At 40.7% G+C, this 25,567-nt stretch overlaps 1 long non-coding RNA gene across 1 annotated transcript in view; it reads left to right on the top strand.

Moving 5' to 3' along the window:
* Positions 1-22,702: 22,702 nt before the first annotated feature.
* The window catches only part of LOC114619838, an 8,247-nt gene continuing 5,382 nt past the window's right edge, over positions 22,703-25,567 (top strand). The window contains exon 1 of the long non-coding RNA XR_003711218.1: positions 22,703-22,809. This is a non-coding gene — a long non-coding RNA (uncharacterized LOC114619838). The remainder of the gene's footprint in view (positions 22,810-25,567) is intronic.

The following is a 25,567-nucleotide window of genomic DNA, read 5'->3' on the forward strand; positions in this document are numbered from 1 at the left end:
AAAGACAAGAAGTGGGGCTGTAGTTACTTTTCTTACTCAAAAAGAAAAAAAAAAGATACTACAAATATATCCTGTATTTGAAGATCCGGCTACATGGGCTAGATATCATGAACCTTTAGGACATAAACAGCTGAAAGATCTCGCTGAGTCAGTGAGGGCTTATAGAGTTAATGCTTCATTCACTCAGGCCCAGGTGGAGAGACTAACACATACTGCCATGATGCCAACAGACTGGTATAACAGTGAAAGCATGTTTAACGATGGGCCAATATCTAGACTAGAAATCCATATATGTGACCCGCGCAATCGTCTCGCCAGCAAGAATGCACACGGACACCAGGATCCTTCTGCAGCAAGCATTTATTGTGATGAAAGGAGGAAGACCCCGGGCCCCGAAAAGGCACTGCTTATATACCCCTGGAGCGGCGTGTTCATATCTGATTGGCTGCTTGCTCAGGAACGCATATTACGCCCCGGGATGGGCCGTGACTTGGCGCGCTTTTACCACTTGCACATGCGCAGTCCACTTGTACTTGCGGGAGCGCCGGATGCCAGCGTCATCTTGTAATGGCGAGTGCCATCACCGCTCACCGCGGCTCTCTGCATCTCCCCCTTTTTGTTTTATTAAGATGGAACTGCCCTTGGCCTATCTAGCGCAGTACCAATCATGACTCAAACTCAAGCCCGATCAAGCAAATTCCATCTTGGGGGAATAAGCGATCAAGGACTGATAGTTTAAGACAGTCTCCCTTACCCTACCAGGTACAATGGAAACAAGTCCTCTGGGTGCAAGGGCTAGGGGAAAGAGAGAGATGCAAACACCCGTCCCTGTGCAATGGAGCCATCTCCCAGGGGTGCAAGGGCTGTTTGCCTCAAATTCAGGTACCACAGCTACACAGACAAGGACCAGCCAGGCCAAGACTCCTCACTGACCCAGTGCAATGGGCAAATCCCTTGGGGTGCAACGGCTGAGAAATCTGTCTACTGGCTATTTCTTTAACATGGATAACCAAATTTCAGAAGATGAACCTTGTTCTAGGGCTGTAAGTGCTTGGGTAATAACGACCTTGTCACGTTTTTGTTGAGCTCTGAGTTTGCAGACCAACCATAGCATGAACACTAATCCACAACATAGGGCTGTACCAAACAGGCCTACTCCAACCCACTCTTTAAAGAAAGAGAAAGCTGAAGAGATCCAGGAGGAGAGTCCCTCAGTCAGGGACAAATCCACGCGCATCGAGTTGATGGCCACCACAGCCGCTCTCAATTTTTTGAGTGTCTCATCGAAGTTTTCTGACCAATTTCCTGCAAGATATTGAGACAATTTCCTGGACAGATTAGCTGCATTATGTCTGACCGGTATGGGTTTTGGAAAGGCAGATAATATGGCCCATCGTTGTTCCGCCAATATACTAGGAACCTGTATCCCTTGGATCAGCACGAGGGCTGTCATCAGAGTTTGGAGGGTCTGCCTGGGTGTCATCTTCTAATATTGCGAGTCGTCGCATCAGTCACTCTGGTAGCCAAAATGGGTTGTCTTCTTCCTGCAAAAAAACACAAACCGCTCCCCTGGATCTTATTAAAATAGGATCTGGGCCTTTCCATTGTCCGGTCAAGACATCCTTCCATTTGACCATCTCTTTTGGCCTGTCAGGCTCTAAGCAGTGATGGTCAGCTGCCGTGTGGCCTTGACTGTCCAGATTTTAAAAATTAAGGGTAAAAAGTGCTATAGAAACGGTGACTCGTGGCACTGAGGGTAGAGCCTCCTCGACTCCCCCTTTTTGTTTTATTAGATAAGACTTAAGAGTGCGATGAGCCCGTTCTATAATGCCTTGTCCTTGAGGGTTATAAGGGAGACCCGTCAGATGGGTCACCTCCATTTGGCGACAAAATTGTCCAAACTTTTGAGAAGTGTAAGCTGGTCCATTATCAGTCTTGAGAATTTTAGGCTTCCCCCAGGCACTCCATGCCTCAAGGCAATGTTGGATAACATGGACCGCCTTTTCTCCGGCCAATGGAGAAGCAAATATAATTCCGGAACAAGTATCAATGGAAACATGTAAATATTGCAATTTGCCAAAGGATGGGATGTGAGTAACATCCATTTGCCAAATCTGTAGTGGCTGAATTCCTCATGGATTAATTCCTACATGAGGCGCTGGTAAAAATTGACAGCAATTCTGACATTGAGTAACTATATCTCTAGCTTCTTTTCTAGTTATATCAAACCGACGACGTAACGTCTCTGCTGTCACATGAAATTTTTTATGAAAATCTTTGGCCAAATCCAATTTTGAGGATAGGGTGATAGCAACCAACTTTGTGGCTCGATCTGCTAGGTTATTCCCATGAGACATTGGACCTGGTAGACCTGAGTGAGCCCTAATATGTGTAATAAAAACAAGGAATCTCCTATTAACTAAAGCAAATTGAATCTTTTGAAAAACTTCCACAAGTCTACTAGATGGTCTAATTAGCCCAGCACTTTAATTAGTTAAAGTTCTAAGACTTTAACTGCATTTACTACATAAAAGGAATCTGAAACAATATTTAAAGGGCCTGGAAAGGTTTCAAGAACCTCTAATACTACCAAGCATTCTACAACTTGAGGTGAGGTCTCATGGTATTGTTTGGCAGTGACTTTATAATCAACTACATAGGCACCCACACCTGTTTTTGACCCATCTGTGTAAACAATCACTCCATCCGGGAGCAGCTTCTGAGATATGATATGCGGAAATACAATAGCTTGAGTTAAGGCAAATTGTAGAATGGGATGTTTAGGATAGTGATTATCTATTTGACCATTAAAGGAGGTGACCAACACGGCCTAAACATCAGAGGTAGCAGTTAATATTTGAACCTGATATGCAGTATATGGCACTATTAAAACCTTAGGTTCCCTTCCAAAATGGGTAATAGCTGCTTTTAACCCACGAAGGGCAAGCTGAGCCACTGCATCTGGATACCGTTCAATAATCTTTGCAGGAGATGCATTAGGATGGATCCATAATAAGGGCCCATCCTGCCATAACACAGCAGTTGGTAAATGTCTGGTTTTAAAGACACATAAATTAAAAGTTTATGGGACAGAGATGTTATACAGGGTATGGGTCTTATTCTCACTAATAGTTATTCTCCTCAAAATATTAATATGATACATCATATGAGATATGTTCCTAAAAAAAGACTAAGAAAAGAACTACAGGATAGACAAGAGCCCCTCGAAGACAAAATTAAAAATGACCGCTATGGGCTGGGTTTTTCTTAGGGGCCACTGAAGAGCCTCTATCCATACCGTAGACTACTGATATACCCATGCGGATACCATAGTGGCCCCTACCTTCTGAAAAACTAGAGACTACAAAAATGTTAGTTGCTAAACAATTAGAATTAAGACATTTAGAGCCAACTCAATCTCCGTAGAATACTCCTATATTTGTCATCAAAAAAAAAAAAAATCAGAAAAGTGGAGACTTCTACATGACTTACGAGCTATCAACTTTCAAATACAGATAATGAGACCTGTCCAGCGAGGACTGCCTTTGCTAAGTGCCTTACCTAAAAACTGGCCTATAATTATTATAGATATAAAAGATTGTTTCTTCTCCATCCCTCTAAATGAGAGGGATAGGCCACGTTTTGCTTTCACTTTTCCATCAATCAATCATATGGAGCCTGACACCAGATACCATTAGAAAGTTCTACCACAGGGTATGGCTAATAGCCCTACCATGTGTCAACTGTATGTAGGGGAAGCCGTAACACCTATTAGACAGAAGTATCACAACATTAAAATATGCCATTACATAGATGATATTCTCTTGTACAGACCTAAAGAAAATATCATAAAAAATACATATATAGACTTAACCAAAGCCTTAAAAACAAAAGGCCTATATATAACAACTGAGAAGGAACAAAAGGTAGAATCAAGTCAGTTCTTAGAGACAAATATCACTGTTACTATTATTACACCTCAAAAATTATGTATCAAAAGAGATAATTTGAAGACCTTGAACGATTTCCAAAAACTGCTGGGAGACATTAATTAGATTCGTCCTTATCTTAAGCTAACCACTGAAGACTTAAAGCCATTGTTTTTTATTTTGGAAGGAGACTCACATATCTCCTCTCCCCATATACTGTCCTCAGAAACAAAGATAGCCCTTGAAAAGGTAGAAACGGCCCTACAAAAGGCCCAGCTCAAACGAATTGACTATGACAAGGGTTTAGCCTTATGTGTACTAAGGACACTCAGCCTTCCTACTGCCGTACTGTGACAAGAGGGTCCACTTCTTTAGATTCATCTACATTCATCACCCAGTAAAACGGTGGAACACTATCCAACATCGGTGACTGAGATTGCTATGAAAGGAGTCAAGTTAACTATTGCTCATTTTGGGTTGGAACCACAAACTCTAATCACCCCATATATGGCCAATCAGGTTCAAGTCTTATGTGCTACAGTAGATGCCTGGACAGTACTCAGGTGTTCTTACTCTGGACTCATTGATAATCATTTGCCCAAACATCCCTTATTACAATTCCTCACCATACATCCAATCATATTTCCTGTGATTACCAAAGCGACACCCATCCCAGGGGTTACAGATGTATATACCAATGGCTCTAAGACTAGACTAGGGTGTTATATAATAGATGAGAAGCTGGTGACGATACAGTTCCAGCCCAACACACCACAATTGGTTAAATGTTTAATAGTAAAAAAGGTGTTTAAAATGTTTTCTAGACCCATCAACATCACTTCTGATTCTCATTATGTGGTCAATGCTATAAAATCCCTAGAAGTGACGGGAGTCTTTAAGGCTTCCAGCCCAGTTAACAAGATCTTCACTACTATTCAAAACTTAATCCTACAACGTGAACACCCGTTCTATATTACCCATATTCGGGCTCACACACTCTTGCCTGGCCCTATGGTCCATAACAATACTCTCGCTGATGCCGCCACACGTCCGTGCGCCTTGGCTGTTTGGTCTCAGCCTGACACAGCCCAAAAATTTCATGAATTATATCATGTCCCTACAAACACTTTAAGACTTAAATTTGACATCTCACACACTGCAGCCAGGGACATTGTTCACAGCTACAAGAATTGCACTGAGTTCCTGACCACCTCCTCGGTAAGAATTAATTCTAGAGGTTTAAAGCCTCTAGAGGTGTGACAAATAGACGTGACTCATGTTCCATCATTTGACAAACTACAATATGTTCATACCTCAATAGATACTTGTTCTGGGGTGGTGTTCGCTACACCCCTATCTAGAAAAAAGACCATCCATGTCATTTCCCATTGCTTAGAAGCCTAGACAACATAGAAAAAACCTATGGTACTAAAAACAGATAATGGTCCGGCCTATACTTCCAAGACTTTTACACAATTTTGCCAATGGATACAAATTTCACATGTGACAGGCTTGCCTTACAATCCACAAAGACAAAGAATTGTAGAACGTGCTCATCGCATGATAAAAATATATCAAGAAAAACAAAAGAGAGAATGGGACCTTGGATCTCCAAGATCCCGAATATCTTTAGTCTTATTTACTCTTAATTTTTTAAATTTGGATGTGCATGGCCGAAACGCGGCCAATAGGCACAGACAATGGCCACAACCCCCACAGGAGCAGACGAGATAGAAGGATGTGTTCACTAATCAATGGAAGGGCCCAGATCCAATATAATAAGATCCAGGGGAGCTGTCTGTGTTTTTCCGAAGGACGAAACTAATCCAATCTGGGTTCCAGCGAGGCTGGTACAGATCGTGAAAGAAGACCCGAGTAAAGAGCGAGAGAATGGAACTGACGATGATCCTGCTACTCCTGACAGCTTTCCAGACAGCTAGGAACACCTACCTTTGGGCCAGTCCCAATGCCAGTGCACGCTAACTCCACTGTTTTGCCTCTGTTCACAGCAACCTCTTGTTTTATGGAGGCTCTGTGTGCCAGACCTCTAGAACCACGTCAAGAACTTTACAACGCCACTAATTTCAACCTGAACTATACCTTATGTTTTACAACTAAAGGGAACAGTCAGACACCTTACATCATCGTTAAAAACAAGACTTTAGCGAACTGGCTGGACCCGACTTCCGAAAGCTGTGTGGGCATGGGGGTTTTACTCGAGGTTCTCACACTGGTTGCTACAGGGCAAAGCTCAGGTAGTGGAGACACTCCAATCAATAAGACTGCTGATGTAAACATTACCACCTTGATCCTCCTGAGTAATATCTCTTTACCCAGAGGTGTTACATGGAACACCCTGAATGCGACACGGATACGGGTACTACCTTGGTACACTGCTGACATGTCTTTCCCACCAGTTTTTACACCTTGTCAGGCCAAAACATTGCCACGAAGACAGGTGATTCCGAGATTTTCCCTTTATCCCCCTGTAACTCAGACGAGATTCAATTTGACAGACAATTGTACAAGCGTGAAGAATTTTTGGCCCTTTTATGAGTGGGTCCTGATAAATGACGCTGGAGCTTTTACCAGTCTATCTGCCTTTGCCAGTTTATGGGGTCAACAACATGCCATCTACAACATTTCAGCTACGCATTTGGCTAATAAGACTCAACTGACAAACGTCAAATAGAATACAAGATTGGCTGATAGTACAAATTTGGCCTCTCCTATGTGTGTATCACCCCCATTCTTTTTTATCTTAACAAATAATGTTAACACTAATAGCTTAAATTACAGTGCTCAAGAATGTTGGTTATCTGACTACTAGAATGGGTCCCACAGTTTTGCCTTAGTAGTACATATACCCACCTTTGTACCTATTCCTGTGGAGGCTGATCCAGATACATTCCCCATCGCTACCTTATTCAGACAAAAGAGAGATTTTGATATTACAGCGGCCATAGTTACAGCAATCGCTGTGTCAGCAACAGCCACAGTCACAACAGGAATTGCTATGGTCAATCAAGTACAGACAGCCACTGCCATAGACCAGGTAATACAGAGAACCTCGGAAGTCCTTCTGGAACAAAAACACATGAATTTCCATTTGACTTCTGAAATTTTGCTAGTTAATCAGAGAGTTGATCTTATTCAAGCTAAGCTAGAAGAGATAATTGATATCTTACAACTCAACTGTGTTAGTCATTCAAAACACCTGTGCATAACCCCTCTAAAGTATGATAACAGTTCCTTTAATCAAGATAGATTATTGTCAGACTATCTAAAGGGTAATTGGTCTTTAAAGACAAAAGAGTTACAGAAGCATCTGCTTTTCAAGATCACAGTTTTGAATGGTACTAGAGTAGAACCTATGACTTTTAGAGATTTTACTTCTTGGCTTACCTCTGCTTTCTCTTATTTTAAAGAATAGATAGGTGTTGGTTTATTTAGAGCTGGCGTGATTTTTGGCCTTGTACTTTTGCTATGGCTTATTTGTAAGATCAGACGACAACGTCAACACGATAAGGTCGTCATCGCTCAGGCTCTGACCACCATTGAACAAGACACATCTCCCCAGGTTTAGATGAGCCTGTTGCTAAAGGAATAGCAGCCTCGAACTTCAGTTCTTACATCTCTTGGGGCTCAGTCCCATTTCACAAGAGAGAATGAGTCGAGCTGCCATAATTTTCCTTAGGCCGGCTGCCATTGGTCCCAATGACGGGAATAGGTTGACCCCATAAGCCAGAGGCACACCACTAGCTATGAGTCTACCCCATGACGGACATTACAAGTGGCCATGACCTGGGTACACATTCTCTTGCTCAGAGAATGCCAGGTGTGGGTGCAACCCTCGTCGCCTAAAACAGGGAGCTCACCATTCATTTGGTGCTGGCTATAGAGACACGTCAACTAGCCTAAGACACGAGACATTGGCCAACGCCTGTCATTTATTTAATAAAAAAAGAGGGAGATGTAGGAGGCCTTCATGATTCGCCATTACAAGATGGCGCCGGCTGGTCAGGCTGTTTGAGTAAACAAGCCTGTTGTACATGCGCTGGCTGCTTGGTTCACACCACTTTTCTTATGCTAATGAAGCATTGCCTTGTGCTCCAATCACATACTTACACGCTGACTGTTAGAGTATATAGGTCACACTCCTTACTTGCTCAGGGTCCTTTGCAAGAGCTATAGCTGAAATAAAGATCTACAGAAGAATCCTGTTGTTGCCGTCTCTTCCTTGCTGGCGAGGTGGGCGCACTCGACAAGTGATAAGTTGGGATTATTGGAAAGTACAACAGCCATGTGGAGGCTTGGCCCAACCATTGAGCTGTTTAAGGCATTTTAAGGCTGTGTGTGTGGAACATTGGGCCAAGTAGCAAGGAACCTGCACCACTGTCACCAGGGCAATTTGAGTAGAGATAATTTGGTTACAGCAACAGGCCAAGAGCATACTAATAGTCGCTCAGATATGAGGAGAGTTTATGCAATTAACTCCGAAAGCTAATCGTGCACAGAATTGACATTCTTACCATTTCAGTGTCTCATCTACAAAATTCTCCAAGTACGTCTTCCCCTGATGCTGATGATAAGCCACTGATGGGGAAATATACTTAAATAACACGGTATTATTAAAGATTCTTCTATTATACTTGAAGGATAAATGTCTACTTGAGACACAACAGTAAGAAGGTGGAAGCAAATTGAAACTTTCAAGAAAGATTGTTGCTTTGTTGATACATCAGTTTTCTAAGGTCAGTTACTCGTGTCCTGTTAGTCACAGAAGGACATTCAAGGAATTTAGAGTTCCAATCTAACTGTGATACAAGGAGCCCTGGCTCTGTCCTTATTTTTGATGCCCTATTTTTATGATCTGGGAAGTTACTTATAATTTCCTCCAGCCTCAGTTTCCTTGTCCACAAAATGAGAAGAAAAATTATCTCTTGGAGATGTTAAAACCATTACATAAATCTGTGTTAAATACTGAATATATTATAGGCTCAAAACTGGTAGCACTTGTTACTATGAAAACCTATATTCAAAAATCACCATCACCACCACAACAATAACAACAAAAAACTTGGCAAGTAGTGTTTTTGTGAGTTTAGCACTGGGGATAGGGGGATGCTGGACTTCCTGATCAGCCAGGCTCCCCTAATAGGCCAGTAAGAAACTCTGTCTCACAAAACAAGGTGGATGGCCCCTGAAGAATGACAACCTGAGGTTGACTTCTGCCCTCTACCCACACATTCACCCACATACACACATGCACCCACATAAACATCCAACCCCAATATGAAAATACTATGAAGGAAAATGTGTGCCTATTAAGGAAGACTAGTGCTTGTCTCTATAATGCAAAACCATTTTCCAGGTGCCAGAGAGAAAGGACAAACCAAGAAGTTCACTGACACAAAGGCTGCCATCTTTCTGTCAAAGCCTGATTATTGCATAAGATTGACATTCATAAATTTTGATTTAATGAAAGAGAAAGTGAAGTCTAAGCATGCTTTATGCTTCATTAAAGGTATCAGACAGCTAGTGAGATTATTCCTCAGGGCTAGTGAAAAAGGGAAGGATATTTTGGTGAAGCCCACACTATCTATGGATAATTAATTTTGAACTCAACACACCGAAGGCCCAAAGCAGCTGTCTTGAGCATTTCAGTTTAGTAGCTGTTTGTACAGCTGTGTGACTGGTTTTTCTTTCTGCTACTGAAAGGCCTGCTTCAGAAGTTGTGGCTGCCATTGTGCATCTGAGAGCTTTGTGACTCAATCCCTGCCTACTGCCAAAGTTCTGCTTCAAGGCCTCTGAGAAATAAAATTCCTAGAGATCTGTACTGTGGGGCATTGCAAAAGGCATCACCAAAAGAAGGTGGGTACCCAGGTCTCTGGCTCTGCTCTTAAGATGCTGAATTCTATGAGTCACACACACACAATGAGCTCCAAGAACTCCCCTCTGGAGGTTCTGTATGATTAATTACCATTTGTTCCCAGAGGAGAAGAGCCAGCACGGAGTCTGTCTACAAGGAGTGAGCCTGATTTTTCAATCTGTTATTTCTTTTTCTGCATCTTGTGGGTGGATCCCATGATAGAGACTTTAGGCAAGCAGGTATGTACAGGTAGGTGCCTATATCTGCTAGGTCTATTCCAGGGTTTCCAACAGCTGTGACTAGCTAGAGCATGAGGATGGATCCTTCTCTCCTCTTTTGGCAAAATTAGTGCTGAGATGAATCCCTTTAAACAGGGTAGAAAATACAAAAGTAAGGGCACAGCAGGTGTCGTGTACTGAAGAAAAGCTAAGAGAGGAGCAGATCTCAACAGTCAGAGACACCATGTCTGAATGGAAGAAAAGAGAGAAGTTGAGCCTAAAAACCCAAAGAGAAAATAACTGCAGAGCCACGGGACCTGGGGGGCTGGCCATGTGCTGATAAGAAAGTGGGCTATTACACACCTCAAAGGTTCCTGCACAAGCTTGTTACTCTTCCTCACCAATATCTCCCATCCGAATCTAAGTTCCCCAAGTTGACAGTGTTAAGGGATATGTAAAAGTAGATGACAGCCCTCACAAAAGAATTTTCATCACAACAGCCCAATGCCAGAAGGAAGAAGTGGCCCAAGCTTTTCCACGTGAATTTGTTCTGAGTGGGGTGAATGACCTGGAGAAGCATGCACCTGAACACTCACAGAAACATGCACCCACAGGAAGGAAATTCTGACACATTCTACATGCTTGAACCCTAATGAGATGCAAAATGGAAAAGGACTAGAAAGGACAAACACTTCCTGGTGAGGTACACAGGGTGGTTGTGTTTATGAGACAAAAAAACATTGTGTCCAACCAGGGAATGGGAAGAGCTGTAAAATTAGCATATGAAAGAAGCTAGTTGCTAAGAAAGACTGGAGGCTGCTGCTGCCACAGCCTCTTGTTCTTCTTCTTCATCTTCTTCTTTTCCTCCTCGCTTTTTCTCTTTTCTCCTTTTTATCCTGGGAATCACACATCATTCACTCCAATCCCTTCATCTCCTTTTCCGTTTGTATCTGCCCTCCACCCTTGCAACCTCACCCCCCCATACATACATACATACATACATACATACATACATACATACGTATGTACGGGGAGAGAGAGACACACACACACAGAGAGAGAAATTATAGATCATTGTGGAAGCTGTGTCACAGTGTGTCACACAGTATACCCTTTTGTCCACACATCTTTACTTGCAAATGTTCATTGCAGTGAGTTACTGGGCTTCTTGCAGAAGCAGAATGAGCAGTGAAAAATCCCAGTGAGACACAGACCTAGGAGAAGTGGGTAAATGTAAATGACCTATGAAGCTCCCTGAGCCTCCTATGTGAATGCCTTTCTTCCACCTCACTATCCTCTCCCATTCTACAGAGTGTCTTTCTTTATAAACCCGTTCCTAGTTCTATTTTCCTTAGGAAATGCTATATAAAACATTTTCCTATTTCTATTACTGTGTACTTGGTACAGTCCTTGGAACCTGGAAAACTTCAGCCCCTGAGGACTCAGCTCCATTCCTGTAGCAGTAGATTGTAATTCTGGGGTGGGGGTGGAGGAGAGGAAATAGAGTTATTGCTTCATGGGGTCAGAGTTTCAGTTCTAGAAAGTGAGGAGAGATACACAGATGGAAGGTTATGACAGTTGCACAACTGGGTATATATTAAATGCCGCTGATCTGTACACTAAATATGATAAATGTGATGGAATTTTTGGTATAAATATTTTACCACAAGATTTTAAACATGAGTGATAGCCTTGGGGACATCATTTCTTATACTGGTTACACATAGATTGTATGTGATCCCATCTTCTAGACATGTTCACTGAGAAATCCAATGACTCTTGATTTTAGGAAAGAAAAGTATATAAAAAAGGTATTTTTTAATTTTTAGGAATTGCTTTTAATGGCAGTATCTTCCTTTTCATACTGCCAAGAAGCTAATTCTTTTTTTTTTTTTAACAAAATGACATTTTCCTGAGGAATAATTAATCCCACTATGAGAGTAAGTATGAAAGAAAAGACATTGGGACAGTGTGTCATGCAGAACACGGTATGCTCAGGAAAAATCCAGAAAAAGAAAGAGGAAAAAACAGGACAGGGACAAAAAAACAGAAGCCATATAAAACTGGAGGTAAAAAAGAAATGGTCACAATAACTGTCTGCTGCAGAAATCCTTGAGTCTTCAGCAGCAACGACTCCAAATCAACAGAAATCTGCCTAAGTCAGAGGAGCTCAAGAGCAGAGCAAGGCTAAGAGGGGACTGCAGCACAGGCCACAGCCATCCCTAACCTGAGGCTGCAAGAGCTGGAAGACAGCAGCATTGCAGCCAGATGCTCTCTTGTGAATATATTCAACCCACGGCCTCTGAGCTGCATGTGGGCAAGTGTGCCCCAACACAAAATCATAAACTTACCTAAAACATTATGAGAGTTTTGGGTGGGGTTTTATGTATGTGTAACTTGATGGTGCAGTTCTCCAGCATGAACTTTGTAGATGATAATGTTGTGTGACAAGGTCAAGGTGGTTAAACATGAGTATACCATTAGCAGAACCACTTGAAAAGCCTTCTTTTTTACATACTTGAAAAGATGGAAAGGTACAGATCCAATCATTAATATCTTACTCCTCCTTAATGCTAGAGTCATGGCTATCATAGTGCTATCTTCAAATCAGAACCTCTGCGAATGGCCACTGTATCTCTGTCATAAAGCTTTTCTTCATCAGTGAAACTGGGGTATGTTGTAATAATTATTTAAATCTCAACCCAGGGATTCTGCCTTAGACCATTTAAGTTCCAAGATGAAAGACACACACAACCTTTCTATTTATGATAAGCTTTAAACAACACAAGAGCTGGGCAAGTACTACTCTCTATGCTGTTAGAATCTACTTTCCCATCAATAACACTGAGTTATCACTTACTATGTTTCATCTGGGCTGCTCTTAACTCCAATTGGCCAGCCCACAGGGCCATGTTCTCTTGACTCCTAAGCCATGTCAGCTTCTCTTTCCCCCTTCTACACTTTTCTTCCTCCTCTTTGTCTTCCTCCTCCAACCCAAAGCCTATAAAACCTAAACCCCACCTATATCTCTTCTGCCCAGCTACTGGCATCTTTATACCAATCAGAAATAACTTAGGGGCAGGGTCACCAGCTTCTTACATAAGGACTCTCTAGTCTCTGGGGCAACAAGCCCTGGGGTCCCCAGAGTAGCATTAGAATACAAGCAGCATGAGACCTACCTACTACTGGGGTAATACTGTATCAATCCACAGAGGTTTTTGGAAGAGCAGACACAGAGGATTTAGCACAGTACCCAGCATGTAGAAAGTAGAACAGGCATTTCTTTTGGCAGCCCAGCCGTCTCTCTGCTATGTTTAGGTGAGTCCCATTTACCTATCTACTTCTGTCTATTATCTTTTGAAAACTGAGTCTTAGGAGTGGAACCAATACAACATTCTTGCCATTTTTACCCTCCCCACCCACATGGAAGCCACTTTACCCCCATGGCAGATGATTAATAGACAAAAGAACAAGGATATATACATTGTCTTTATGGAAATATTTAATCCCAGAGTATTCACTCCAGTGGATACCAGAGAGGGAGAAAGATAGCTTCAGAGGTTCCCAGAGTGAATTAATTACTTTGCAATTGCTATATTATGCAGTCTCTTGCATTTATAGCACTGTGCAAAAAATGTTTCAAGGGAAGTAAGGCTTCTGCCCTTTAATTGATGAAAAGCTGGAGCTAGCTGATAGAACGGGATGCAATTTTTTACTATCTAAAAACTCAATAAAGATAATTAATTTGAGAGAAAAGTAATATTTCAATAAAGCTGAAATAAATGACCATGTTCAGTTCTCTTCCGTTAGAGGATGTACTTAAAGTTGAGAAATGACTTGGTTAATAATTTCCCTTGACTATATCATGAGAGAACACCATGGGCTATGTGTTTAAGATGAATTTATATGCCATCACTTCTTAAGGGGGATGCAAATTCTTGCCCTTGGTAACTTCAGAACCCATCACTTAAGAAGACAAACTCTTACTTACATGGTTCCATTACGTAAGTCCCACAGACATGCAATGAGCTATGCAATCTTAGGGCTGGGGTTTTTGTTCAGTGGTTTTTTTTTTTTAAATGATTCTTCCTTTGAACGAGTCTTTTGAATGGCTTTCATACTGCAAATATCTCGTCCTTTCCTTCTTTCTCTGTGAGCTGAACCTTCTCTTTCATAAAATGGTTTACTTCTAGATCGGGTCAGTCCTAGCTCCAGCTGGTGAAGTGAGTGGTGTGACTGACACTTCATAGTCTTGAATGGCATAGTATGAGGGCAAGGGACACAACCTAGTTGTGAAATAAGATGACATCTTATCTACTGGGAACATGCATAAACTCTTTCCTTGCTCTTAAGAGCACACAGAAGTAAGTGTTGGATATCTTTATATCAGCATGTAAACTGGGATAAACGGTAGCCACCATAGACAACTAGAAGAACACCTAACCTAGAAGATGGAAAGACAGCAGAATATAACAGCACTCAGACTCTGACAGTGTCTTGGAGGGATTGAATTCAGTGGCTCTGAAGTTAAGTGAGTTGCTAAACTGTTCTATTACCTGACATATTTCAAGTCTGAGTTTTCAGTTACTATTAGATAACATTATCTTAACAGTCATCCACTTGAGCCAATCTTTTGAGTGAATGAAGTATTGGGCAAAACCGCACGACCAGTCCTTTTGTAATCTTGATTTTGATAATGGCACCATGAGTATTATATCTGCTACCAATTATAAACTGTATATTCTCTCTCTCTCTCTCTCTCTCTCTCTCTCTCTCTCTCTCTTTCTTTCTCTCTGTGTGTGTGTGTGTGTGTTATCTGACAATAATATCTTAAGGATTACTTTCTCTGAGTATAAGTTAAAATTAATAATAAAACCTAGGACATTTTATTTATTTAAAATTTTTTCTAGAAATTCATGGATCAAAAAAAAATGAAGATATAGTTTAGAAATTCCTTAAACATCAAGAGTGGAAAAAACAGCCTGAGGACTGTCGCTCAGTGCTCACACAAGAAAATGAATGTGTGATATCATATTACTGGAAAATCAGAATTAATAATGAATAATGAAAAATAAAACAAATTAATAGAACCAAAAAATAATATAATAGGAAAGGTCATCAAATATTGGTTTTTTGAAATGATTAATCAGACAAGCCCAGAACAGTTAATATTAATTTAAATATAAACATAAACAAAAACCAATTTGCAAGACACTGGACATCAGAATGAAGGACAATGATTCTTAAGAAGAGAAAAGCCCATGGATACCCCAAGCTACTGTTATCTTGGGTGTTCCAGCTGATGGATGAGGAATGAGGACAAGGTAGAGTCCAGCAAGTTCTTTACCTTGCTGAGAAGTTCTTTCTCCCCAAGGATACAGAGCTGAAGATCCAAAGACACCAATGGACTAAAGTTTGTAGGGCAGAGCATGGGACCCAGAAAATTGCACAGAGCACCTAGAACATGGTGTAAAGAAGGGCAGAAAAGGGGCCAGGAGTCAGCAATGCTCCAGAATTTACATAAGAACAGGCCTAGTGATCCCATTAGTTAGTACAGAAACCCACAGTTCTCTAGAGTACTCTTAAATGGCCCATAAGAGAACATGAGAAAAACATTTGAGGTAATGGGCATATATTTGCTACCTTAACTGTGGTGATGGTTTTATGGGTATATGCATATGCCAAAACTTAAACACTTTAAAACTTTGTGGTTTGTCATCTGTCAAAATATCAATATATCAATAAAGCTGCTAAAAAAATACACTTTATGGGGCCAGCAAGTTGGCTCAGTAAGTAGAGGTGCTTACTATCAATCCTGATGATCTGAGTTCAACCTCTGGGACTCACATGGTGGAAGGAAAGAACTGATTCGTCATAAATCATTCTGTCTTTCATAAGTGAACTTTGCCCTCTGCTCCCTCCATATAAATAAGTGAATGAATAAATGCAGTTTTAAAATTTAAAAACTAACTTTAAAAATGTAAGGCTGATTCAGAGGGCAAATATACAATGCCTAACATGTTCTTGAATGTCTAATGAATGATTTTATAGCTTAAACTTGAAAATTGTATGAAATAGATGGGGTCCTGGAAAATCACAATCTGTAAAAATTTTCAGGAGGAAAGAGGAAAGCTCAGTCATCTTAGTAAAAGTCAAGCAAAATTTAAAATGTATCCCCAAAAGTGCACTGCTCCCAGAAAACCTTTCAGGAGTATTTTAGCTTACATTCAAATGCAAAAGATAACAAACATACACCAAACATACTACCCACCTTAAGCACTCTGGGCAGACCTCACTACCAGCCCCATCCAGGTTCCCTAGATACACACACACACACACACACACACACACACACACACACACACACACACACTAGCTTATTTTTGATGTGCTTTAATTCCCTTCTTTTCACTCCCAGCTCAGCATCCTGAATCTACCTGCAACTTTAGTTGCTTAGTTACCTTTAGTCTTAGCTCAGGACCCTAAATCTGTCCTCAGCTCAGGTGGTCACTAATCTCCCACCCACTACCCCAGGCCAATGGACACTCCACCCTAGATCTCACATGGCTGGTGCCTCTTTTTTTCCTCCAAAGCATGACAATTTTTTTTTTCCTCCCTTTCATTTGCTAGCCTGCGTTTGGGGGAAAATTAGAAGTCTTGCCTATTCCACCCAACTCATTGGCCACTAGCAATAAAGATTGATCAATCAAACCAGCTGGGGAACAAGACCGTCAGTGTTCACATGCAGATTCCTGATCAGAGAATCAGAACCACCCCCTACACACTAAACTCAATGAGAGGAAAACTTCAATCCTCGTGAAAGAGTTTTAATTATGTCATGACATATGAAGCAGGCAAAAAGTAATAAAGATAATTTAATGATCATAATTTCAATACTTGCATTTTTCAGAAGATAAGGCCCATTGTGAGACTAAAATACTCAATTTAGAAAAATCAACTATAAAAAGCAAAAATCAACCTCATCTGTAAATATGAAAGCAAAAATTCTAAACGGTAAAGGAGTCTACCTATGTTTAAAAACAAAATCAAAAAAGATATGCTTTAACCAATCAGGTGTTTTCCTCAAAAATACAAGATTTATTTAGCATTATAAATATATTTCCACCCGAACAGTTCAGGGGAGATCTATATGATTATTGTTTTAAAATTACAAATACATGTGTTACTTTAACAGGTTAGGAAGACATATGTAATTATACAGATAGAAGGAGAACATTTTAAATAAAATCCAATTTCCTAGTCTTGAACTGGCTTACTCTGACATACTCTTCTACAAAATATTTCTAGCAGACCACATATTTACTGGTAAGCCCTCTTGAAGATCAGAAATAAGGACAAAAACACTATCATGACTTTTATTGCATTCTCTATTTTATGACATAGATGCTTACCATACTATCAGAGATACTAGCCATGGTAAGAAGGTTTTTAAAAGGAAGATAAACAGAAACAAAAGGAATAAGAAAAAAGGGCAGTTTGCATACAATACAATTTTCTGTGTGGACAATTTAGGAGATCTCCAGACAAACTTTTGGACTTACAATTTTATAAATTTGCCAGTTCCCAAAAGTAACATGTAAAAGTTAAATTGCATTTCCAAAAATAGAAAGTACCTAGAAGAAAATATTGGTAGTAGATACACAAGCTCTGTATGGGAAAAGCAACTTTTTGAAATAAATTAACAAAATTCTAAATAAAAGGGAGGTGATGTACATAGATAACAAAAACCTTTCAATGTCACAGAAACTACCACAAATAGAATAAAATTTTAAGTAAATTTGTTCAGTAACCATTAAAAAGGGGAACTCATGGCAATCACTAGAACACAATTAAACCTTTCCTATACTAGCAAAAGAAATCAGACACTACCAGATTGTTAGAGATGATGTAGCAAAATGGGAGTGGTCACACAGTTTCCGGCATGGTATTCAGTGCAATTACGTGGTATCACATGTCGAAGTTGATCATGCACATATACAACCCAGTTTTCCACACCGTGCAGCGTTTGTGCACACACTCTAGAAGATATACAAAGATGCCCACAGTGTATCCATTACTACAAAATAACAGACACTAGCAACCTGTATGTCCATCAATAAAACAATGGCTAGAGCCTTGTTTCTGCACCAGGCTACACCATAGAGAAATCAGAAGACTGGTGTTCAGTGCTCAAGTTTGCTTCTTGTTACTGTGATAAAACACTGATCAAAACAAACTTGGAGAACAAAAGGCCTTATTTCAACTTGCAGATAACATTATATCACAGGAAACCAAGGCAGGAAATCAAGGTGGAAACATTACTTACTGACTTACTCCTAGCCCCAGGACCACATGCCAAAGAATAACACTGCTGAACTTAGACTGAGACTCTCTACCTACATCAGTCAGCAAACAAGAAAGTGACCTACAGATGTGAACACAGATCAAACAAATGGTAGCAGTTCCTCATTTGAGGTTTCCTCTTCCCAGGTATGTCAAGTTGACAACTGAAACTACCTATGACATGAAGAGAATCAAAAAGAAAAACAGAAAAGACAAAACTATATAACATTTAGAGAGACATACTCATGTTAATATTTGAATACTCTTGGCCCAGGGAGTGGCACTATTTGGAGGTGTGGCCTTGTTGGAGTAGGTATGGTTTTGTTGGAGGAAGTGTGTCACTATGGGCATAGGCTTTAACATCCTCGTCCTAGCTGCCTGGAAGCCAGTCTTTTCCTGTTTGCCTTTGGAAGAAGATGTTGGATCTCATCTCCTCCTGAGTGCACCAGGCCTACCTGGGCACTGCTATACTCATGCCTTGATGATAGTAGACTGAACCTCTGAACCTGTAAGCCAGCCCCAATTAAATGTTCTAACAAGAGTTGCCTTGGTCATGGTGTCTGTTCACAGTATTAAAACCCTAACTAAGGCAATATTAGATAGTCTTTCATTATGATGAAACATGCAACACAAAATGTACCTATGAGGATGGAAGGGGTAGAGTTGTTTTTTTTTTTTTTTAAGCAGTGGTTTTGTTCAGTTTCTTAAGCTTGGGTGAATTGGTACAAGGATGACCACTTCATTCTTTAAATCATATATTTATACTAAAGGCTTCTCTCTTCTGTAGAGAGAAAGCATTTCACAACAAAAGATCTTTTCAAAGTAAAAAGCCAACAGAGATTGTAAATTATTGAGACACTTCCAGCTGGTATGATTGATTTAAGGGCTCAGTTTTGTAATAGAATTCATGCCCTGTTCAGAGAACCCATACCTCTTTATTTCTGCATGACTAGTGTTTTTGTTTGGACTTTTTTGGACATAGAGCATATGGAGGAGATTGGGGAGCAGATAGAATATTTTCTAGTTGACCATAGGAAGCAGCATTGTGAAGCAGGGAAGAAAAGACTCATAGAGACTGGTACAATTAGCCATGTCCTCAATATCTTTGCTATGGACAGTAGAAGCTCAACTCATTAGGAACTGCCAAGCAGTAATCAGAATGCTTACCAGATTCTTCTGAAGAGCCAGACGCAGTGCACTTACTGACTTTGCTCCCGCTGGTTGAGTTAGTCCTGGGTGTGGTCATTCACTTACTACTTTGGGCCACAGTTGGGCTAGGCAGACACAAGGCTTCCAAAGAAGTGCCTGGACAGAAATGGTTTTGTGCCTATGGTGACTTGCGGAGTAGATTCTGACAACAGTGAGAAGAAAGTATTTAAATTGTTTCACAAATGTATTTATCTTTCCTTAAAAAAAAAAAAAAGATGCTTGTCAAGCTTGCATCTTGAAGGAGCTTTCCGTGATTTTCCCTGGCCAGATTAGATATCACGTCACACTTGGATGCTGCCTCAGGGTTATTATTGCTGTGATGGAGCACTATATCCAAAAGCAAATTGGGATACAAAGAGTTCATTCCGCTTACTCTTCCACATCACAGCCCATCATCAAAGGAAGTCAGGGCAGAGCTCTGGAGTCAGGAGAACCCAGGACTACCAGCATAGGGGTGGCCCTACCCACAACGAGCTTCTCCTATACCCCCCAATACCAGTGAAGGAAATGCCTTATAGGCTTGCCTACAACCCAACCTTAAGAACAAATTTTCTTAATCTGAGTTCCTTCTTCTCAGATGACCTTAGCATGTGACAGGTTGACATCAAACTATCCAGCACATATATGCAAAGGACCTAGGTCAGACCTCAACAGGCTCCCCGACGTCTGCCAGCCCCTGGACAATTGATTCTGTGGGCCTTATTCTTATAGTGTCCCGACTCCTTTGGTTCCTTCAATCCTTCCCCTCCTCAGCAGAACTTCCAGAACTCTGCTGTAAGGGTCCATGCTTCACTAAAGAATGATACCCCAGACTCAAATAGTATGCAAAAGCAAAGGTCATTTTATTCTGTAGAAGTCCAGCATGCCGGGGTCTACCATCTTCCAAGATGGAGGGGCCCCGGTGAACTCATAGGCCCAATTTAAAGCACATTAGGAGAATTTTGGGGAGGGGTAGGCAACCTCTATTTTAATCTGTTTGCTCTATCTCTAGGGACAGTCCAGAACCATCAGTGGGGTGTAGGTGGCTAGAAACTGATGCTGAGGAAGTCTGGAAATTGCTGCTAAGCCATTGTTGTTCCCTCAGGCCAGGTGGCGGGGCCTGGACTTGTCTGGACTTGTCTAGTTCTTGGAAACAGAGTTTTAGGCCTAGTCTCCAGAACTGCCAGTTTAAAGCCTGTCATGGAGACAGCCTAGCCTGTCTCACTGCCTAATGCTGGGCTGTGATTCTTTGCATCTTCTCCTGCCAGTTGCTGGTTGGAGTCTGGTCTCTCTGGTGATGATTATGCTATTCTTTTGCCTGCTAATGGGACCCTGTCCCTCATACTGGGTTCCATCATCCAGCCTTGATGTGATGGAATATGCCTGGTCTTATTGTAGCTTGTTTTGCCATATTTGGTTGGTGTCCCTGAAAGGCCTGCTCTTTTTCTGAGGGAAGCCAAAAGTAGGTGGAGCTGGGAGAGAGAGGAGATGAGGGGGAGGGAGGAAGGGCAGAGAAGGGAAGGGAAACTGCAGTTGGGATTAATATATGAGAGAATCAAAAAAAAAAAAAAAAAAAACTATCCAGCACAGATGCTTCCATAATTTCCCGCCTGCTTCTCTGGAACTGTACTTAGCCATACAACACACATTAGCAATGTGTGCTACTGCCACTCCCACCATACTTCGTGTTAGTCATCTTGGAGCACTACAGCCTTAGTTTGGCTTGTGGAAATTAATTAAACGCTTGAATGGAGTAGGGAGGAACAAAGTAAATATGGAAATAAGGTTGTAGCTGGAGCCAGGCAATAGTAAAACAGACAAAGCCAGAGCAGGATGAGTGAGTGGTCCACAGGACTTGGCCTCATTTCAACAGTTTTTCTAATTACCAACGTGCATTAGCTGCACAGTCAGTCTTCTTCTTCCCTAGTGTGTGTCTGCATGTGGAGACCAAAAGATTAATCTTGGCTGTCTTTCTCAACGCTTTCCACTCTGTTTTTGAGACAGGGTCACTCACTGAACCAGGAGCTCACTGGTTGGCCAGAATGCTACAGGGTCCTCTAGTCTCTACCGATTACAGGCACCTGCTGCCATGCCTGGCTTTTTATGTGGGTACTGAGGATCTGAGCTAAGATTAGTGTGGTGAGCTCTTTAATGATCGAGTCATTTTCTCCCTAATTTTTAAAGCCAGCAACAGTGTCACTCCTGTGTTTGTCCCTTTGCTGATGGGGGCCCAATAAAACCCATAGTCTCCCTTCCCCTTCTCTCTTCTTTCCTCCCTCTCCTAGAGGCTGCCTCTATTTTCCTGCCCAATGAACCTCCTATGCGAGACCTGCTGCATGGTGTGATTTTGTTGGGACCTGCAGCCTAGTTTTGTCAATATTGACCTTCAAAATCACACTGACATTCCCAGTCAGGCTGGCTACCTCCTTGGGTATCCAGGACTGGAGAGATCAATGCTTCTTATAATCAACTGGTCCCTAAGACAAGGAAGGGAACAAGATGGGTTTCTCATTCCTGATCCTACACTCACAGTCAGGCAAGTCTTTCCAGAGAAGCCAAAACAGTCTGTGGTGAAGCCACCCTGACTGTGTTTAATCTTGTCTAATCTTGGAAGCTTGACAGCATTAGGCCTGGTTAGTAGCTAGATAGAAAAGTCAAAAGAGTTATACTACCTGACATCCCTTTACTTGGGAAAATAGAGCCCACCAGAGGGTAAGGAAGAAATGCTCCTGAGGAAGGAGTCCATTCTATAGTTAAAGCAAAACAGGCTACCTCACGATGGCATGATTGTTTTTACTAGCAGAGAACCAATGTGTGCAAGTCTTACAGTGATAGATACCATTTCAAATTTGTTGCCATAACCAGACATTTAAGTTCAACAGCAGAAGAGGGAAAGAGGCCAGAATTTAAAGAAACAATATATATTTAGTTTCACACTAGAGAGATGTTCCAAATATATATATTTAGCAGTTACTGTTAACATTTTAAAATAAAACAAACTTTTCAGGGAGAATAAATATCACATGTACTTGGCACAAAATTCAAAAGGCACAGGCTCATGTCATGAAAGCCTCTCTCCTACCCTGAAAATTACTTTCAAGTGATATTTTTGTAATTATATATAATCAGAACTGTATTTTATTTCACAGGCCCTTTCTTCCTGATTTGATGAGAATGAAGTTCTCAATTTCCAAATGAAAGTTTGGCGCACAATCTTCCTGCAAGTCAGACTGCATGGCAAATTTGTTTCTAGTTTAAGGTAACTCGTTAGCTTTTAATTATGCATTAAATGCAGCACATGCAGGAATATTAAGCCCAATGCAAGTAACCACACTGCTTCTGTGATAGCTTGAGTTCCAAATTCTAACCAAGCCTGATTTCCTGATTTGCTCTACTCCAAAACCTCAACAGATCCCATTCCCCCCTACTTCCCTAATCTTTCCACTAGAATTTCCAACCTAAATCCCAGGACAGAAGGTATAAACTGTTGGTTGATGGTTTGGTGATGGGATTTGACTAGAATAACCCCATATACTGTGCAAACCACCTACCAACTAGGCGTGAGCGCCTGAGCCACAGTGGTACTTTAGGATCACTAGAGGTTGGAGACACATCACTCAATAAGACTTGGAGTTTGGTATCAGGGATGGCAATAAGTGTCTTTAACTTATAGACAATTAAAAAGGTCCATAGTCTGTTTAAAGACATGCAATGATACTTGTCCTACCTCTTAGTTTTAATTAATGTAATAGAAAGGAAAGTGTTTTATCATGATTTTTTTCTTTACTTCAAAGAAGTATAATTCTTTTATATTTTGCTTCAAAATCAACTGACCATCATGACCTGTGTCAAATATTTTGGTGATACAAAAAATAATATTTATAATCAATTTACTCCCCAAGAAGCAACCAACATATAATTAAGCCACATAGTTTTCTTTTTTATCACTTAATTAAATGAGCAAATATGTTAGGTAAAGATATACTCTTGGAGAGGCGTCAGACTGTCTTCTGGGAAGAAGCTGCCATGGGAATGAAGAATATTCTCACAAAGGAACTTGTATACACACTAACAAATAATTGTAATTAAAAGGCCACAGAACAATAAATTCTGAACATCACCAAAGGGAACTAACAGGACAGTATTACAAATATAACCCAAGAATATGAGAGGTTCTACAGTTGAGTATCAGCTAAAGAGACTTAAAAAGGCATTTGATAAAACTCAACATGTAAAAGAAAAAAATTGAAAGATACTTCAGCCCAAAAAATCAACTTCTTACATAATGGAAAAATATTACCAACAGTAGGGAAAGATACCCATATGTCAATCACTATGTAACACTGGAAACCAGAGTTGAAACTAATACAATTGCGTGTAAAAAGCATTTAACCTTACAAGAGCTGGAAGAAGGAAAAAGATATATCTCATTGAAAACTATATAATTGGAAAACAAAAGCTGGATACATTACTAAAAATAAGAGAATTCAGTAACAAAATAGGATATAAAATTAATATAAAAGTCAATAGCTTCATATAAATAAAATCAAAAGGAAGAAATAATGCTTGATAGACCTCTCCATTTCTAAGGTAGTTTTGTAAATGTTCTATCATTGGAATATAAATTCCATAGCCAAATAGGACCATTTAGAGATAAAAATATTCCTTTGACTAGTTTATCATGACCCCAACTCAATAGAATGCTAATTTTTATCTTGTCATTATCAGATGTTAAAATAATTATAAAGTTAAGCCTTTTTTAAAAAATCATTTATCTGAAAACATATGTTAATGAATTATCTCCTGTGATGGGTTATCTTGCCAACTTACTGGAATTTAGAGCATATTGTGTTAGAACCAGACAGATCACACCAGATCAGTACAGTTCCACAGGAGAGAGGTTTATTGTAAGGGAAAAAGGACAAAAGGGGCAATGAAGACGAAGAGGGAAAGAGGCCAAGGTCAGGAGGGTCTGCCTTTTATTTGGGCTGTGACATAACTGCTCAAAGGTAAAAGTGGGAGGTGGACCAAGTGGACACTGGGAATGTATGGCGATTGCCATGGCAACAGATGTGCCGGTCCTTGTCGCCTGTGGGTGACGTCACTGTCATCTCTGTATTCAGAGGTGATCTGCAACTGTATAGCCAGTTCCTGACTATAAAGTCAGCTCTTGATGCAGAGATAACCAGGTTTGTAAACCACAGGTGTGGACATCTCTACACATGATTGGATTGTGAGGACTCTGACTCTATCGTTGTTTTAGGCCATTGATGGATTTAAAGTTTGAATAGATAGACTATTGGGGGGGTGGGACAATAAGTGGGGGTCTGAATTGAGGAAGCAGAATCTTGGGGCTGCTGTTAAACAATGTGTCTTGCCTCTGTCTCCTGTTTTACTTCTCTTTGTTTCCTGGCTGCCATGAGTTGAGCAACTTTCTTTGGCCATGTTCTTCTGTCATGATATTTTTGCTTTGTCACAAACATAATGGCAACAGAACCAGCTACTCAGGAGCTGAAACCTCTGAAGCCAGGAGCCAAAAATAAATATCTCCTTTTTAAATTGTTCATGGCAGCGATGAAAAAGTAACAGATCCATTTGTTGATACCAGGGAAAGAAAAATCACTCTCCAGCCTGCCTTTTGTCCCCTGGGGTTGATGAGAGTTGGACTTATTTGAAAGAGAATGAGGGATGGGTAACTGTATAAGGTGTATATTAATCAAGATAAACGTGTTTACATTTAAGTCAGGCTAGAACGTTAATGTGGAAATGGGTCAACAATGGAGAATAGCTTGCTTCAGAAATGGAAGCTTTTGTTCTTTTTGTTGGCTAAGCCTTCAAACTAACTTCCCACATGGAAGCTGAAAGCTGATTTCTCTAGCAAATTGGCATCCTAGGGGGAGCCAGGTACTTTAAATTATTTTAATTAGGAGAAGCTAAAGGTTACATTAAAATTTTCTAATTAGTGATAGTGATAGAGCTAGGTTACACACACACAGAGAGAGAGAGAGAGAGAGAGA

The sequence above is a fragment of the Grammomys surdaster genome, unplaced genomic scaffold (assembly GCF_004785775.1).
Source record: "Grammomys surdaster isolate TR1022 unplaced genomic scaffold, NIH_TR_1.0 165, whole genome shotgun sequence".
NCBI lineage: Eukaryota > Metazoa > Chordata > Mammalia > Rodentia > Muridae > Grammomys > Grammomys surdaster.